Genomic DNA, 19,911 nt, shown 5'->3' with positions numbered 1-19,911 from the left:
GAAGGCTGCCCCAATAAAATAAACTGGAAGTGCGTATATATATTTACGCGAAGGTCACACGCCATTGCTGCTTGTTTTTTTAAAGTAATGCCGACCTTATTGCACAGTAACAATTGTGGTGCCTGGCACCTGGCTCACCCAAACGTGAGTGGCGGTTGCTGTGTAAACGTGATCTTCCGTCTTTTAAAACATTCCCAGTCACTCCCTCCTAATATTGTGAGAAATAAATTTGTGAAACGACCAGGACCAAGAAGTACTCTTGATCCTTCACGCGCTGTTTGGTGAGCCGCCCGACGAACAAAAATGGTTTACTGCATGCCGTCAACAGCGCACGTGCGGAATCACACAGCTCGCAAAGTCTCATAAGCTGGAAGAAAGAGAAAGAAGTATTTCTTATGGACATCCGACCCGCACAAAAATCCAGTGGCAAAATGGAAGCCAGCGTTTCTGTCGTGGTTTGTAGTCTCAATGATCGTTTTTGTTGTGGCCGCGTCTGTTCAGAGTTCGATGAAAAAGCACAGAGAAGCAAGACGAAACAGATTAGCAACCTCAGTTTTGATTCCACACCAAGATCCGTCCTCACGTTTTGTTTTCTTCAACGGCTCACCGATGAATTCATAGCCTTTGTGAATTTTTGTATTAGCATAACACAGGATGAAATAAATGAGGTTAACTTAAAGGCGGGTTTTTTTAGTGCAACCACGCAACTGCCACTGCAGCATCAGACAACACATCTGTTACTACATAATCCGTATTAAAACGCATGCCTACAGGCCACAATATTTTCGCTGCAGGAAAAATTCAAAAAGTGATCTTACAAAAAAAAACTTGCATCCAATCTGCAGAATTTCTACAGACCATTAGCCAACCGCGATGCGGAATATTTGAAGACAAGTGATGAACATCCTGTGACCGCCTGTCACCTCCGTGTAAACAATTAGTACACCCGTTCTGCAAAAAGTCTGCAGAGCATTCGTAACCTCGCAAGATGCAGCATACCTGCAGAATATCTGCGCGACGTCTGCACAAAGTATACAAACGTTCTGCAGACTATCCGCAGCGTTTTGTGGTGGTGAACAAAAAGTAATATTTATCATTTGCGTTAGCACAAACATCCAAGGAACATGACGTACCGAAGGGTATGATACCGCCCATACACCCACCAAACAAGGGCCTAACACAAACGCAACACATAACCACTCGCCCTACACAACCTAACACTGACAACTCTGTATATATAGCCATGGTATCTTCACCACCCATTGAGTGACGGTAAAGATTCTTGCGGCCAGATTCATGGGCAAAAGTCGTACTTGCTTGGTAACGGTGCAGGGCGCCCAATGTATTCCGGACAAATTTTACTACTATGAGTGTTGGTTGCACCCCAAACCCTACCCTCCTCGGGTAATTTTCTGTTACCATTGCTTTCAACGGGGACACATGCAGGTATTTTGCCCACAGCATATGATTGACCCATAAAAGCTCACACCTGAGGGCCAACTATGATATCGATGTGACCTGCGTAAATCCAACGAGCACGACATGACAAGCATAAACTGTCCGACTAAACAGAAGGCCAGAGTGAGATTACGAAAGGTTACTCCAAAACACAATATAGTAAGAACTAACAATCGCTTCGAAGTTATTACTGAAGAGGCGGAGGCACTCACGGCTGGAGACACACAAGCGTCCGAGACACAACTGTACTCTTCAGTGCTTAAACAAAGCAGGCAGACCCAGACAATGAAACCAAAGTTAGCTGAAGCACTGCTTGAATCGGATGATGGGCATAATGATATTGACGCTCGGATAGAAGCATTAGCTAGAGAAATTGAGAGGCTACGCGAACGTTAAAAATTGGTCATTCTGAAGCACCAGAAAACAGGACATACACGCAACGAATCACTGAGTGCACATTCCCCAGTTACGCCTGCATCCCACACGACACAACAAGTCAACCAAACAATTTGGACAGCAGTTTTGAATCAGCTTGCTCAACTGACGGTACTCAAACAGGATTGCTTGCATCATGGCTAACTCTCTGCAGAATCTTCCACGTGACGAAATTCTACAATAGAATTGTCGAGGCTTAAGCTCCAAGTTAGGAGAAATTAAAACCAAGCTTGAGTACAACAGGCTACATATATGGGCACTACTTATTCAAGAGCATATTAAGCTGTGTTTTCTGTACACTTTTAATGGGTATCATAACCCGTCTATTGCAGATAGGTGTGCTAAGACTATGGGTTCATTTCCGGGAAAAGCCGCAGTGTATGTGTCATTGCGTATTCCTCATACAATGATTACTATGGCACCATGGTGCAGTGGCAATCAAGAACTTGTCGCTGTTCTGACATGACCATTGAGGACTCCTGTCATAATATAGTGTCTTTTATGCCAGACCACAGCGTACACGTCTAGGGATGGATATCACATCGGCGTTCTACGTATCCGGGGATTCCTATCCTCGTAAGTGGAGATTTCAATGCTTGACATACAGATTGGAGATACAAGCACAACTCCCAATGAGGATGCCAGGTAAAAAACAACATGACTGATGCCACATTTGCTCTGTTGAACCATCACGCCGTGTCTACCTGCTCTGTATGTTCAACATCGGAAGCGCACGCTTTGGATCTCACATGGTGGTTGGGTCCTGGAACGCCGCAATGGCGAGTGGAGCCGGTACCTGGGCAGTTATCATATGCCAATCATTATTGGTTTACAAAGAGCATGCATAAGGAAAATTTGACAACGCGTAGCGATCATGCATTGGGATAAAATTCGGAAATCGTCAATTGATAAAGTTCCCACAGAGCCCCCAGAAATTCTTCCCGCTTTGCAAGAACTGCTCCGCCGTAACAAAGTCGTGACCAACGTTGACGAAGCACACCCTCCACCAGACCTCGCCCTTTAGAGACTCTGGACAAAGCGACGTCTGCTGGAGCTGTATGCGTCGAGGAATCCAGATGCACCAAGTAGCCATGCATAAGCCCACCATATAGCAGCTAAGGCACGTCGGCACGAATGGCAGCTTTCTCGACAGCGGTGGCATGAGTGGTGTGAAAAAATTGGATCTGGCGTGGGAAACAGAGCCCTTTGGCGTACGTTCCAGTCAATGAAACGCGGTTACAAGCAACCTGACCCTGCTGCGAGCATTAGGTTATCGATGCATATGTCACACCTGTCCCGTTTATTAGGGAGGCAATCGCCGGGCTAATTCCAAGAGCCGAAGTATCGGCCCCCCGAACCGCACCACGAAAGCGTGGACAATTTTGAAGTGGTCCTTTTTGGCGCGCCAGCGGACGCCGGCTGTGGCCCAAAGAACAAGTCAGAGCCGAGAGTTGATAAACAAACAAATTATGTTCTCAATAATGGCAGATCGAAAACATAACACAGAAATGTACACTCCACAATAGTTGCATACAATATGTCACCAATCAAACCAATCAATCAACGTACTACACAACACAATCGGCCACACTCAAAACAACGGACACAGACAACGATACGCACTATAATGCAGTCGCATGCATTGAACAACCAAGACACTTAAGGACTAAAGAGATAGAAAACCTATTCAGTCCAAAGTCCTTGGAACAAAAGTCCGAATGATACTCTTCCGAGAATCACTCACTCAAAGTCCAGCGTTGTTGTCGTTCCGCAGCTCTTGAAGTTTCTCTTCCAGGAAACCTCGCCGGAGTTTCTCTTCCAGGAAAACTCCCGTCTTCAATAGGCCACTCTCCAAGCTTCAAACTTCTTCGCCGGAAATCCGTCGGCTTCACACACGCAGCTGTTGCCCGCGTCTTCGCTCGATAGCGGTAAACCCACGCTCTTGCCTGTAGCTCGAGCCGTCCCTACGGACCAAAACTTTCGCCGACTACACGGCGGAATCCTTACGCGCTCCGGCGCTAACTTTCCGTCTCCTCCTGTTCTGTCACTACGGGCAGAACCTTCGCCGACTCCACGGCGGAATTCCTACGCGCTCCGGCGTTAACTTCCGTCACCTCCTGCTTTCTCGTCTCGGCTGCTCGATTAAATACGTTCCGCGCCGCCTTCCAGAATTTTCTCGTCCTTTCGTCGGCGCGATACGCAGCGAAGGCTGGGAAGAGGGCGAGACGGTTGGAATGCCCTCTCCGGAGAATGAGTCACTCGGTCTGACCCCGTTTCCTTCGTTCTAGAAAGATCGCGGCCTTACTGGGCCGCCGATGTGGGGTGAGGAGGTTCGTCTGCGAAGCCGTGCTTCTGCGGGGAGAGCGCGCGCCCGGGAGTCTTGGATGTTTGCTTTCTTTTTTTTTTTTCTTTTTACCTCGCGGCGTTTCCACCGCCCGTTGTCGCAAGGATTTGGCGGCGCGCTCTTTTTTAGCGCTCGTTTTGTGACACTGCCCCCCACTTTAAGAATATTATCTCATAATATTCAAACCACACAAACGAGCGCGAAAAGTCACCACACACTCTCACAGACTGTAACACCATCAGTCGCTCATAACACTTCACATTCACAATAGATCACGCAATACAATCTTACATTGTAGTTCAATTCCACAACACATGAAATATAGCCACAGGTACATGCCTACAACACTTCATCACACATTCCAAACAATACAAACGTACAAAGTTCTGTCTATACAACAATGGTCCAATACTATACACCACATCACAGCACAACACTTTGACACTTGTGACACAGGATAACACAACGTTAACACAACATATGGCACTCAACACTGCCAAACACATTCTGATTCGACCTGAGCACCTATCTTGCGTACTTCGAACAGCGCTTGCGCCCCTTTTTGCGGTGCTCGCTCGATCTCTTCTTGTGCTTCCACGTTCTTTTTCGGCGAGCCCTTTCCAACGACGATATCTGAGGCGTCGTCTCAGCCATCGTTGTCTCTTCCGACACCGTTAATGCTTCATTACATTCGACGGGTCCTGTCTGTTTAATGCCTCTACATTTTGCCCGGCTGGCCAACTCCGTCTCCTTTACACTGTCAGTCGGTTGAGGTCGTGCCGACGTACGTCCAGTTGCTCGGCCCGTGAACTTATTCGACCCGATCGTCTTCTCCTTCGCTGCCTCTTGCGCCGCAGCTTCACCTTGGGCTCTAGTGAGATCCGTCACGGGATGCTCCTCCACTGTATCTCGCGGCCGCTGTGTTGGCGAGGGCTCTATCTTCGGGTCTTCTCCCAAACATTCTGGATCACTTGGCCCTCGCGCCCTGTCGATGTTTCCGATGACAAGGTCATACAGGGGGGTCGTCATGCATAAAGCAGTAACCTTCCCGCTGAAGTACGGGGTTTCAACCTCAATTTCTGCTTCGGGAAGCATCCGAACCGTACGGTCAATTAGGCAAACCGGTTTCGTTCTGCCTGTCAACTCACTTTCCCGTACCAAATCTCTCCGCACGATAACAGTGGAGCTGCCGGTATCTCTTAACACCGTAACCTTTTTGCCCGCAACTTTTCCAGGCAGCGCTGGCATTCCTTTCGTAACACCGGTTGGCTGTTTTGGCATTACAGCACCAACAATAGGAATTTTCTCCCCATTCTTCAACTCTACGAATCCATCAGTGACGGCATTATTATCAGATTTCGGTGCCGCTTGAACACAGGATACCTGGTGAGTTTGACTCACTCCGTTCCGACAAGCATCTGCTTTGTGCCCAGTCTGACCACACTTAAAACATTTTACTGTCGTAGGGCTCGTGAAGATTGTTCGACAGTTTTTCGCGCGATGACCCACTCGGTTACACAGAAAACATCGCTGAATGCCCTCTGGTGCACGCTTCTTTTCTTCGGGAGCCAATTTCTTCGAATCATCGGGACAATCCTTCTTGACCTTGGCCAAATTAGTGCCACCTTGCGCTTCCAAGAATTGATCAGCCAATTCAAGCATTCCTTCAAATGACTCAGCTTTTCTCTCTTTCAAATACAGTGACAGACTTGGGTGGCAACTAGTAAGAAATTGTTCTCTAATTAGCAGCTCTCTAAGTTCATCGTACTCCCGCGCTGTCCCTGAAAGTTCAATCCATCTGTCGAAATAATGGCAAAGTCGGGCGGCATACTGCGTAGCCGTCTCACCATCAGCTGGCTTTCCTGTCCGAAATCTGTCCCGGAATCCTTCCACAGTGAATCTAAATCGCTTCAACAGAGCCGCTTTCACCTTTGCGTAGTTGGCTGCATCGGTCGGCGTCAGCCTGCCGTACACACTGAGCGCTTCGCCACTCAAGCAAGTACTCAAAGCAGTTGCCCATTGCTGTTCCGGCCAATTCTGGCTCTTCGCAATCGTCTCAAATCGGTGAAGGTACGCGTCAAGGTCGTCCTTCCTTTCATCAAACGCTACGAGCAGCTTGCTTGGGTTCAAGCGGAAGCCGTGATCTTCCCGTTCGCTGCTTTCAACTCTAGCTTGGACGGGTGTTTCGCTTCGCTGTTGAAAACGGAGCCGCTCGAGTTCCATCTCGTGCTGCCGCTGCCGCTCCCTTTCAGCCATCTCCGCTTCTCTTTCTTCCTTCAGCTGCCGCTCCCTCGCTTCTCTTTCTTCTCTCGCCCTTTCGGCTGCCAACCTCTCTCTCTCCAGCTCCAACTTCAATTGCTGCTCTCTTTCTTCTTTCTGCTGTCGCTCCCTCGCTTCTCTTTCTTCCTTCAGCTGTCTCTCCTTTGCTTCTCTTTCTTCTCTCGCCCTTTCAGCGGCCAGCCTTTCTCTCTCCAACTCAGCTGCCTTTTCTTCCTTGGCCCTCTCTGCCGCCAACCTCTCTCTCTCCACCTCAGCTTCTTTTTCCGCTTTGGCTCTTTCGACCGCCAACCTCTCTTTTTCCAGCTCGGCTGCTTTTTCTTCTTTGGCTCTCTCTTTTTCTTCTTTTTCCTTCTGGGTGACCCACTTCCGTAGTTCGGCGCCAGAAAGACCCATCTTTTCACCAAGAGCAACTAACTTTTCGAGATCCATCGTGTCTCGCAACTAAAACCTTGCCGCGTGCAAAAAGTATCTGCCTAAATCAGTCTATCGGAGCACTCCCCTGCACTCGTTAACGAGAACACTGAACAACACACAAAATCCTTCCGATAGCACTATCAACAACTCGAGGCTCTTTCTCACTACTTTGGACACACTGTGCACCAAAAGGTCCTGAATCGCGGACGCCAGATTAATTGTCACACCTGTCCCGTTTATTAGGGAGGCAATCGCCGGGCTAATTCCAAGAGCCGAAGTATCGGCCCCCCGAACCGCACCACGAAAGCGTGGACAATTTTGAAGTGGTCCTTTTTGGCGCGCCAGCGGACGCCGGCTGTGGCCCAAAGAACAAGTCAGAGCCGAGAGTTGATAAACAAACAAATTATATTCTCAATAATGGCAGATCGAAAACATAACACAGAAATGTACACTCCACAATAGTTGCATACAATATGTCACCAATCAAACCAATCAATCAACGTACTACACAACACAATCGGCCACACTCAAAACAACGGACACAGACAACGATACGCACTATAATGCAGTCGCATGCATTGAACAACCAAGACACTTAAGGACTAAAGAGATAGAAAACCTATTCAGTCCAAAGTCCTTGGAACAAAAGTCCGAATGATACTCTTCCGAGAATCACTCACTCAAAGTCCAGCGTTGTTGTCGTTCCGCAGCTCTTGAAGTTTCTCTTCCAGGAAACCTCGCCGGAGTTTCTCTTCCAGGAAAACTCCCGTCTTCAATAGGCCACTCTCCAAGCTTCAAACTTCTTCGCCGGAAATCCGTCGGCTTCACACACGCAGCTGTTGCCCGCGTCTTCGCTCGATAGCGGTAAACCCACGCTCTTGCCTGTAGCTCGAGCCGTCCCTACGGACCAAAACTTTCGCCGACTACACGGCGGAATCCTTACGCGCTCCGGCGCTAACTTTCCGTCTCCTCCTGTTCTGTCACTACGGGCAGAACCTTCGCCGACTCCACGGCGGAATTCCTACGCGCTCCGGCGTTAACTTCCGTCACCTCCTGCTTTCTCGTCTCGGCTGCTCGATTAAATACGTTCCGCGCCGCCTTCCAGAATTTTCTCGTCCTTTCGTCGGCGCGATACGCAGCGAAGGCTGGGAAGAGGGCGAGACGGTTGGAATGCCCTCTCCGGAGAATGAGTCACTCGGTCTGACCCCGTTTCCTTCGTTCTAGAAAGATCGCGGCCTTACTGGGCCGCCGATGTGGGGTGAGGAGGTTCGTCTGCGAAGCCGTGCTTCTGCGGGGAGAGCGCGCGCCCGGGAGTCTTGGATGTTTGCTTTCTTTTTTTTTTCTTTTTACCTCGCGGCGTTTCCACCGCCCGTTGTCGCAAGGATTTGGCGGCGCGCTCTTTTTTAGCGCTCGTTTTGTGACAGCATAGTACGCCAAAAGAATTTGCATAACAGGCTGCAAGAACATTTTCCCCAAAGTATGATAGTGCATCTGCTATAACCTGCCCCCAAATCGACGAGCTTGAGCCATGTGCCAAATCCGATATATCCAGTCCTTTCGGCATGGCCGAAATATTAGCGGTGATTGAAACTTCTCATCAAGGAACAACACTTGGTCCCGACGGTATTCCATACGAAGTTTTCAAGAACAAGGAAGGTGAAGCTCTCGATGCATTTCTGCAGGCTAATAATAAAGTATGGGAAACTATAGACCTTCCTTCTGATTGGAAACACTTAGTTGTCATCCCAATCCCCAAATTCGGAAAGTATTCAAATAGCCTGAAATCCTTACGCCTAATTTCATTGACTGCTACTGTCTGCAAGCTTGCTGAAACGATCCTGGTCACACGTGCTCCTGGTGGCTTAAACGACACAAGAAGTACCATCCGGCTCAAATCAGGTTCTGTTTCCATTTGGGGACTGAATACAGTCTTTCTATCTTGTCGGATGACATTTTACAAGTTCCTCCACACAGCCACGCAATACGCACTGTAATAACAACGGACGTAACTAAAGCTTACAAAAAAATAGACAATGACGTCGTTTTATCCAACCTCATCGAGCTCGGATTTCCACTGCGAGTAGTAAGATTCATTTACTCTTTTCTTCCCAACGACACATTTGCGATAAGAGTAGATGGAAAGCTTGAAGGTTGGTTCATGTCCAACAGAGGTGTCCCGCAAGGTTACATTTTGGCTCCTCTTCTGTTCAACGTTGTTCTAATACCTCTAGCATGGCAACTACGCTGAATTCGAGACGTGACATCTTTCATATACGCTGATGATGTGACTTTATGGTCTGTGCATAAAGACGTCTCGAAACAAGCACAAAAGCGTCAGAAAGCCCTTAATGTTCTTCGGAGCTACACTCGGAACTCAGGTTTAGACATGTCCACCCAAAAATTAAGCTTTGTACAGGTAGCTGACAAAGCAGGACGCAGAAAAATCAAGCATTGCCCCTTTACATTTACACTAGGTGCAGCGACCATTCCTGAGGCCTCGGAGGTCCACATACTATGTTTTGATATTCACCAGTCCGGCAGTGGAGCGCACTGGCTTCGCAAAGTCCGACAATGTTCCACAAAAACACTTCATCTGATTCGCCGCATTGCATCGAAAAAAGCTGGAGCTCGTAGACATGTAGCTTGGCAGCTTGTCCGCACAGTTCTGCAGCCAAGAAATTTATACCAAGCGCAATTTCAACGGTTAGCTTGGACCCAGTTGGCACAGGTGGAGACTATTAACCGTGATGCTATGGGCCCAATAACAGCCTTACATCGCATCGCTCCCATACCAACTTTAGTGGAGCACGCCAAGCTTAACACAAGTGCAGAGCTGATTTCGCTAAGAGGAAAAGCTCATGAAATCAAAAGGCAACTTGAGCCAGCTGTTGCTGCATTGCATGCTCACTTTTAACGTGGCTCTCGCATTGACAACCAGCCCGAGTCTATGCCTCCCTGGGAATTCGCCACCATCACATCTAATAAAACAACAAAGTTACGGTGCTGCGATACATCATCTACAATTTACGCACGCTGCACCATCGAGGCCCCATGCGCTAATACCTAAAAACTATATACAGATGCTGCTATCCTACAAGACGGCGGAAGGACATCATTCCTAAGTACTACGCATAATTTTGTCAGTGGCCACCAGCATTATCTCTCTACGGAAGCCACTCCTCTTGGGATTGAACATCAAGCCATCCATGACGCTATCTAGGATGCTACCTCTAAGATGCCCAAAATTAAGCAGATTGACGTATACACTGATTTCTTAGAAGCTATCAAGAAGCTCAAGAAAGTACACAAGGCGATAGAGATTTACGAGGCGATTCATAAGCTGAACCATAATACGGCTAATTGCGGATACGTACATTGGGTTCAAGGCCATGCTGCGAACCCACACAACATTGCTGCTGACCAGCAGGCGCACTGCCCTTCAGACATAGACCTTCCAGCCATTTCCCTTCCAACTTAACTCTTAAACTTACTCCATACACGTAAAAATGTTCTCCAGCAGGATACGCGAGCTCTCATTCCACTGTGTGCTTGCTCTCTCCCCCCTCACCTTACTAGGGCGGAGGAAGTTGTGCTTAGGAGGCTTCGGACAGGGGTGGCCCTTACACCGGCTGTTATATCGCCATGGAACTGGTCACATTTACGAGTTGGTGATACACGTCCATATTGTCCCACTCCAGCGATGCAAGCAGATACATACCTACCACCTTTTATGGACATGTAAAGGGTTGCAGCCAGAAGGCTCCCATCACCTCGCTCAAGCTGGCCTTCGCTACAGCGACACCGCGAGTTACAACTTCTGAATACATGAAGACAGATTCCACAAGACTCTACTTCCCTTCATACACAACACCGGCCTAACAGCACGCATTTACCAAAAATATTATGCCTTAAAGGCAAGTTTTTGTCAGAATAAAGAAAGAGTGCCTGTAGAAAAACACCTATGCTGCAAAATTTCATACTCATATTTACACAGAATATGTGAAAAATGATATTCGCCTTGTGATAACAATATATTGCACCGATATTTTAATGTACACTTGTCAAATGTGCAACGTTCTTTTAATTACTGACATTTATTTATGAGCTGACCGGCTGTTGCATGAGTTGTTCGAGGTATAGCACATCCAGGACGGGACCCAGAAGAAGACACAGAACACATCCACGGCGCTGTTCTGTGTCTTCTTCTCTGTCCTGTCCTGGATGCACTATACCTCGAACAACATGAATAACCAACAAGCCCGCCGTGCAACCATAGTGTTGCATGAGGATGCAAAAAAGCTGCGCCATTTCTGCAGACAACCTGCAGGCTAGGGTGACTGGTGGGTGACTGAAAGGTGAAGTCCAGTTAGTTATTGTTATGAATTGTGTCATGACCGATAATGTATAGACATATGCGTATATATTATCCACATACGGGCTCAAAAGGCCAACGTTAGAGACAAGTCTGCTTGCCTTCTGCTCAGCATCTGCAGAAAATCTGAAGACCAGGTCTGTACGGGGTTACTGGTGGGTGACCCATAGATGACTGAAAGGTGAAACCTCTTTATTCTATATCATCAAATGTGCGATCTTCCAAAACTTTTAGACATATACATATATGTATACGCGCTGGCATTCCTCATGCACATTATTAGAAATGTCTGCTTGCCGTCTGTCTGCTCGGCACCTGCAGAAAATTCGCAGACCAGGTCTACAGTTAAGTCAAATACAGGAATGTGACTTGGGTGACTGATAGGTGACTCGTGGTTGACAGAAAGGTCAAACCCATTTTTATAAAGGTGTTCTTCTTAATAAACATACGAAGACTTCACGATTGCTTATGCAATATTATTACCTCCCTGCTTCATGCTTTTGCACGCTACCTTAGATATCGATATGTTATATGGTGCTGCAGGTTCTAATTCAACTTTTAGGTAGAGGCATTTTATGCACGGGGAAATGGCACGCTTCCCATAATTTTTCCAATAGGATGAGAATTAGGGCAAAAAATGAAGCATATCTGTATTTAGAAAAAGTGCTTAGCGATTTAGAGTACTTGGTACTCTACTAAAGGAGAACATAAAGCCGTTTCGTAAGCCTCACAATTGATGAGGCCGTCTTTGAAAATAAAGCCACGTCGAACAAGTTGACCAAAACACCACACCCCTGAAGAATAACTGTAATTGCCTGTTCCATTGAGGTTGGTGGTACATGGTCATATCAACTCTTCGTATAGGCGCAGCTATATTTGGCATTGAGGTACCCGTTATCGCTGGCTAATCACTCATAATATGTCCCATTATTTGTTATTGGCACGTTTTCATGACGCCACATCATTGATAACTACCGGGACACTGAATATGATCGTTATGCTCTTTAGAAAAAGCTTTCTTTGTTGATTAGGCCCCAGTAAAGTTGTTGAATACTGTTTTGTTCGGGGAGGTTACGTTACAAGTATTTCCATTCTTTTGGTTTTCGAAGCATGGAGGTACCTATGTGCAATGTTGGCATCTGAAGAAGTGGCGTTTCTCTCGGTCAGAGCTAAGTAGGAACGGCAGGTTGGAGAAATTGGGGGGGCCAATGGCAGAGGCTACTCTTGAGGTTCTGGAACTCTATGCCATAAACCTTGGCGCCATGCATTCGTTGTTGATATCGGCTGCCTACTTTATGTGGTTTCTTCAATGAAAATCTTTAGTGCTCGATAGCACCCACTCAAGCATACACAGGTACAAATTTTTTTCACACCTGTTTTTCAACATTGCTTTCGTCAGCAACGTTTTTCTATGATACACACAAGTGAAAATAAATATTGATCATTCTTCAACAAGGTCAACATCTTTTGCGAGTCATTGAAAATTGGTCCCGCCACCCATTCCCAACTGTTTTTCTTACCTAAACCTACGTGACAACAATCGAATGTGGAATCAGTATCAAACTAAAAGCTCGTACAAGAAGTATTGTACCGGAAGCTACGTAATCACACCAGAAGCTCGTACTAAAATTATTATACATCTGCGCGCACAAAGCTATCAAAATGAAACCTTTAGGTCCATCTCTTGTGTTCAGTTTGTCTCCAAGCCAACGAATGGTGTCTAACAGGTGTCTCAGTTCCCCTGCAACCGCTGGCACCTGAAACTTTCAATCCACGTGATTGCTTCAGTCGGCTTGCTGTTAACCCTTCAAATTTGTCGACTTTCTAGGGCACCAAACGGCCTCTATTAGATTGCGGCTACACAGATGACGAAATTTAACAGGTTCGTTTCCCACGACAAAAGCCAACAGGTGCAATAAGGAAACGTTTGATCAATATGACACAACCAGCTTTTATATAAGCGAAAACACGTTCGCAGTGCAGTGAGCTGTGCATCATGATAATGTTCGCTCAATGTACTTCGAATTGTAATTGTAGCAGTCGTGGGATAGCAGGTTTCTTTTTTTTTGCAATACAGAGAATGATGTAATCGTTGCTGCTAATCAGTGGCATTTCTGATGCATACTTGAGATTCAATACAGCACCAAAAGACTTCGCGTTACAATTTCTAATTTCGGTAACAAGTAAGCTGTTTAACTTCACAACACCACGCAATGAACAGCATCCCACAGGAAAATGCGTCATTCTAAGCGCGTTATTTAACCATAAAACTTCAAATCACCTCTACACAGTCCTTTGTGAACATGTATGGGCCTGAAATTGCGCCTATTTATTGAACTGCGCATGCTGTTTTCATACTTTTTTTACTGTCTGAGGACGAGGAGGAGTAAAATTTGAGCATGCCCAACTAAAGGGAACCATGCGTGCGAAACAGCGGGAGCTAACGCTTACACTGGCGGTGACGTTGACGCTGGCGCTCATGGCGGCGTCACACTTCATTCTATAAAAATATACCTGTTCTGCATACATTCTTCACAGTACAGCACGAAAAAAAGCAGTAATATTACGTGGTACAAGCCTACATTGCAATGTCGCATCAAAACACGGGATTATCATAATGACTTCTTGAATAAAGCTGGTCACCCACTAGGAAAGGCACACACGTTACTGCACCCGATCTCCTAATGCCACGCAGTGGGGACATAGCAAGGTTTAAACATTTCATGCATTTAGTGCCGGAAGTACACACTAGGCATAGGATATTGCTATCGCGTTCTACTTTTAGCTTAGGAGTCACGCAATCTTTTTTTTATATACCACTTAACCTGCTGTTACAAAACACCAATACGAATGTCTCTGAATTAACCTGGCATTTTTGTTCTCTCTGACAATTAGATTCTAAAGTCAACACATGCTCAGCATTTGCTTGTAACTTAGGTTTTGATAAAAATGTGATGAAAAATATGATGTCGTCTGCATATCATGAAACGGCAGCGAGCATATCATGAAGGGCCCAATATATATCAATGTAGCGTTGACGCGCGCGCACGCAGAGCACAGCGACGCTACGTTAGCAAAACGCGAGCACTATATACTCTGACCCCAGGCGCGACCAGCGTACGTTGGCACGGCACGACGGCAACCGCCACGAAATGCGACATGCTGTATTTTGCGCCGATGCGTTACCAAGACAACACTGCGTCTCCCTCTTTTTCTGACGGAGGAACGCTGAATGCGTTGAAACGCGCATGCGTCAAAGCAACGCAGCGTGGCGCATGCCTGCGAGTATATATGGCAGGACCGACGCCCGGCGTAAAAACGCCAGCGTGACGCGAAGAAATGAACGCCAGCGAGCACGCACGTGCACCGCGTCACGTAGAAATGTAATGGCGCCTTGACTGTGGCATGTATTTATGTTCTCACATGACACGCATCCCATGATTATCATATTTTCACCAGTCACATACCTTCGTCATCCCTTGGTGTAACATAAAACACAATTTGGTGCATGTGAAGCTAGCGAAACGGCCGCGTGCGCATCATGATGCGTAGCTTGTAGTCATGTTGTTACATGACACGCATCTCAAGTTTATCATGTTTGCACTAGTATCATACCTGCGTCATACATTCACGTGCCGTAATACCAAATTCGGTATAAGTGAAGCTACCGAAACAGCCGCCAGCACATCGTAAGCGTGGCATGCAGCCATGTTCTTGCATCACACGTATCTCATGGTTATCATGTTTGCACCAGTTGCATAACTTTGTCATGCATTCACGTACTGTAATACCCAATTTTGTGTACACTCTTAAAAATGGAGGGACGTTCTCTCCATTTAGGGAGGAACGACATTGCCCCAATATTCGTCATTAAATAGAGACACGTTGCTCCCTTTGCCACGGAGAAACATGTTCCTTTCTATGAAAATCAGCATGACTGACCCCAGGTTGGCAAAACGAGTAGGCTTAGCAAATGCATTGATTCTCGACTGATAAGGCGTAAACGGCACTGAAAGTTACAAAACACGGTCTCGCTGAGCTTGATATCGAACGAAATGATTATAAAAACAAGCAGACGAACCTGTGGCGATGAAAACATCGCGAAAGAGAACGATGGAGCCAGCAGGTTTTGTTCGGCCAGTGAGGCGACGTTCACTCCGAGAGACACGGATACTGCAGAGTCCTCACTTGAAGAGCGCATGCTAGGCTTACTATATTTATTTCTCGCAGATTAACATAGTGTAGCGACGTTATCCATGCGTTTACGGGGCCGCCGGTAACGAGATGTGCCTCCAAACCGTAGACTCGATCACAGCTAAACCATTCCTACTGAGTAGTGCAGCTTTGATAGATGGATCTTCAACGTTTATATATAAGTAGCTGGATGTGTGAGAGCGTCATAGCCGTGAAGTCGGTGGTAGCTAACGCCATCTGGAGGAACTGAATGATACTGAAATAAAGGTTGCCTGCGGTGACGTACGTGGTCATACCTACTATCACGCCTCCCTTGCGGATAATTTACACCTCAGCCCATTTAGGATTACTCAGTGACACCGGACGCCTAATATCTGCTCACGCAACGCATATATCTACACATGCGCTGAAGGTAACATACTACACATAGTAGGCATAAAGGGCGAACTCAATGAATAAGAGCACAATCGACCATTCGCAAAAGCGGCACCACGTCGACATGTTTACTCACCCCCTACTACGAAAACGCACAAGCTTATATAGCGAAAAATTTCGGCTGACCATAGTGGCACAAGTTACAAGTAAGTTTTCTAACACTTTTTTGCGTTTTGTGGCAATACCACAACATGCGCACACATAAATATGTTGTATCTGATGCTTAGACAAAACGAAGTTTACGAATGGTTGCACAATAATGAACGGAATAATTACTAGAGCTTATCTGGTTTTCACGAAAGTGATTAGCCCCAAACCATGCATAGAATGCCCACGGCATTTTGAACGTGGCGCAATCTCTTGACCACTGCCAAAGTTATTTTTCTTTCTTGAAACCTCTGAGAAGCAAACGCTTGCCGGAGCTTGGCATTTCGGAGATCACGTCTTTTTTATTCTTCTTCTTGTTACTCGGAGAGGGAGCAGCATGCGGACCAGACTTTGTCTCCGTCGTGGTAGCTGTTCTGTGTCACGTCAACCTCATTTAGTTGTTTCGTGTTAACGTTTCCTTATATTCTTTTTACGTGCTTACCACAAGTGTGACCGTTAGCCATGGATACAATACGCCGCTAGCCTTCAATGACAATGTTTTTGAAGCGGTAACGAACGTTCTAGCAGTGTATACGTACGTTGCAACGTGGGTCTTGCGAGAGAAATAAGCGATGACCTCGCATTCGACGGTATTTTTTCGTGAGCTATGGCAGTGGCTGTTGGCGTCACGGCAGCTCTATTACTTGAGTGGAGGAACTATGGATGCAGTGCACAAATTTACTATAACGTTATAGCATGTAGTGCCTACATACTTTTCTGCTTCAAAAGCCTCTCGCGATTCGCCTGGCGTGTCAACTTGCAGTCATTGTGCGTGCCACAATTTTGTTGTTAGCGCTGTGGCTGTGGTGGTTATCACTCTGTATTTGGAATACTTTTTTCACAAAGGTGAGTGAGCGTTAGTACTTACCTGCTGTGCACAGCTGTTACTAGAAGTGCATTTTGTGCGGAGTTTATCACGAAAAAGGAGAATCATGCACGAGAAAGGCATACTGCACGCGTGCATAATTCCGTCTTACCTCTCAGTGCTGGCATGGGCAATTCAAAACGCATGCGATTGAGAATTTAGTTTAACTGACAGAAGTTATTGGTTTACTTTTCACAAAGGTGTAGTATGATGATGTTTAAAACGTTTCCGATGGTTGTAACCTAGTTTGGCGAATAAACGCTCGGTGAAACTTCGCAGCCTGTTTCCCATTGTGCTTTCACCTGCCGTGGTAGCATAGCCTTATTGGGTGCCGTGTGACCATGCTGGAAAACGCAGGTTAGGCTTCTGGCCACGGTGGCCGTATTTGAAAGGGGGTAAACTACAAAGAACATTCATATGGCGATAGTGGCACGTATAACTATATCAATTGTATATGATCGTGCTTTCACGCATGGACTGTAGAGTGGTATCAGGTTTCCTAGAATGTTGAAAAATTAAGTGTGATGCTTTTTTATGCGCCTCGTTGAATTCATGAGTGCTGTTGGTGCCGTGCGAAACTAAAAATGCATGGGCTTACCAAGTATGTCAACAGAAAAAAATCACTCTTTCTGTGCACTCAAGGTAATCGATAAAGCGAGACTGCTTGGGAAGCAGAGCTCCTTGTATTCGTGACACATTGGTAGTATGAAACAACACGAGACACACATGGAAGTGTGCGGAGCATCGTGCAAGTGCCTGGCGATAAAAAAGAGAGGCTTTTACTCTACTACAATAAAACAAAAAAATGTCACTCCTGCATTGCCCACATCAATCTTAGGTAAAAGCAATGGCTCGTGACTGGCCGCGGCCGGCTAGGCTCGGCGTGCGCATGCATGCGCGCAAGACCCCCGTGATTGAGGAGAAACTTGAACGCTGAAGGAGGAACGTTGCTCTTTGGTCCTTGTCGCGAGAGGGCGTGACGGGTAAAGCTCCCGAAAGGGAAAGACTGAGCCCGTTTCTCCATTCTCGCTCTCCTTTTTTAGAGTGTGTGTGACGCTAGCGAAACGGTGGCGATGGCATCATGAGCATGGCATGTAGTCATGTTGTTACATGACACCCATGTCATGCGTTTTATGTTAAAGTCTGTTGCTTGCGTTTGCCATGCAATCGTGTCATGCAATACTAGATTTAAAAAATGCCATGCGAACGAAACCACCGCAAAAGCTTCAGGTCCTTGAAATGCAAGTCACGACATTCATAATATACAAGTCATTATTTCCATGTTATTACTAGTCAAACATGTTCTTTATAAGGCCATGTTTTGTGTGACCAAGTTTGGTACCGATAGCATTATGGAAACGGCCAGGAGAGCTAAAAGTCATAGGCGGCTAGATAGATAGATAGATAGATAGATAGATAGATAGATAGATAGATAGATAGATAGATAGATAGATAGATAGATACGCTGAAAGTCACTGAAGTTCGCTAAGAAATGCTTTGCATTTAAAAAACAGAGGAAGTGGCAGCTGCGGCATCATTTTTTTTTCTAGCGCTATATGTACGCCCTGTCCATAGTATCTATGCACGTGGACGATGATAAAGAAAACCACCGTGACAGCACAGCATGGGTGGAGTCGCGCTCCATATGCTTGATAGAAAGGGTACATTTCCAACCATGGCGGCCGCATTTATATGTAGGCAAAAAACAAACAACGCTGAACCAAGATATATCAGCGCATTGAAGAAGTTCAAGCGATCACAACTAATCCTGATACCCACACTACAGAGTGCCTGAAAATCAAATTGACCCGTGTCTACATGTGGACGAAAACGGTGATGGGCGATTTAGCTGACTCCAGGTAGTGGACCTCTGGCTTTATTCGAGAACATAATAGACTATCTTGTGGCTCAGCTGTTAGGAACACGCTGCTTTTGCCGTCACAAGGCGTACCTGTGCTTTGTTCGCGTTGTACTGCGACACTGGTGGAGGTGCTAGGCCGCAACCCTGCCTAATGCTTTATACTCCCGCTGGGAGCCGTTCATCTTGCCCGGACGCATTGCCACCTATTGTAACTCCCGTTCACCGGTTCAGTCGACGGCTGATATGCCTCACGCCAGAAGTGACTCCTTCCACAGAACCCCGCAGGTGCCGATTACCTCATCAAATGGCCAAGACCGGTCTGCAACCGGCATCCCAAGCCCACCCCCCCCCCCGCCGACACAGCCTTCACAGGTAACCATCTTTGAACCGCTGGTTCCCGATCACTTTAGTGGCGGCGCCCATGAAGACGTTGACGACTGGCTTGAGCACTATGAGCGTGTTGCCAAGAATAATCTATGGCATGAACAAGAAAAGCTATCATGCGCCTATTTCTACCTTGACGGCGGTGCGAAAATTTGGTATGGGAACAGAGAAGCCAGTCTGTTACCTAGGGGGGACTTCCGACAACAGCCTGTCGACACGTTCGCCAATGCTGATCAACGGGACTGTGCGCCGCAGCTGTTGGAGCTACGGGTTCAAAAACCAAACGAAAGCGTTCCTATGTTCGCTGAAGATATGGCTCGTCTTTTTCGTCGAGCTGACCCGTTAATTAGGGAAGATAGATAGCTGAGCTACCTCATGCGCGGCGTTAAAGAGCAAATTTTCGCCGGGCTGCTGCACCACCCTCCAAGTACCGCAGTTGACTTTATCAAGAAGGCTATGGCTATTCATCGGGCCCTCCATTAACGATGCAGGCAGTATGATCGAATGTCTAGCAGCGCCCCAATCAATGCTGCCGCCATACCTGAGAATAAAAGCTCTCTACGAGACCTCATTACGGAGATATTTAGCGAAGATCTACAGAAGTTCCGGAGTCTCGTTGCTCAAACCCCCGTTGCGTTCATCACTGAACTGGTACGCGACGAAATTCGCTACGCATTTTCCACCGCTACTTCTGATGACGAGCAACGTCCCATGAGCTACGC

The sequence above is a fragment of the Rhipicephalus microplus genome, chromosome 3 (genome assembly GCF_043290135.1).
Source record: "Rhipicephalus microplus isolate Deutch F79 chromosome 3, USDA_Rmic, whole genome shotgun sequence".
Taxonomy (NCBI): Eukaryota; Metazoa; Arthropoda; class Arachnida; order Ixodida; family Ixodidae; genus Rhipicephalus; species Rhipicephalus microplus.
This window is presented reverse-complemented; position numbering follows the sequence as displayed.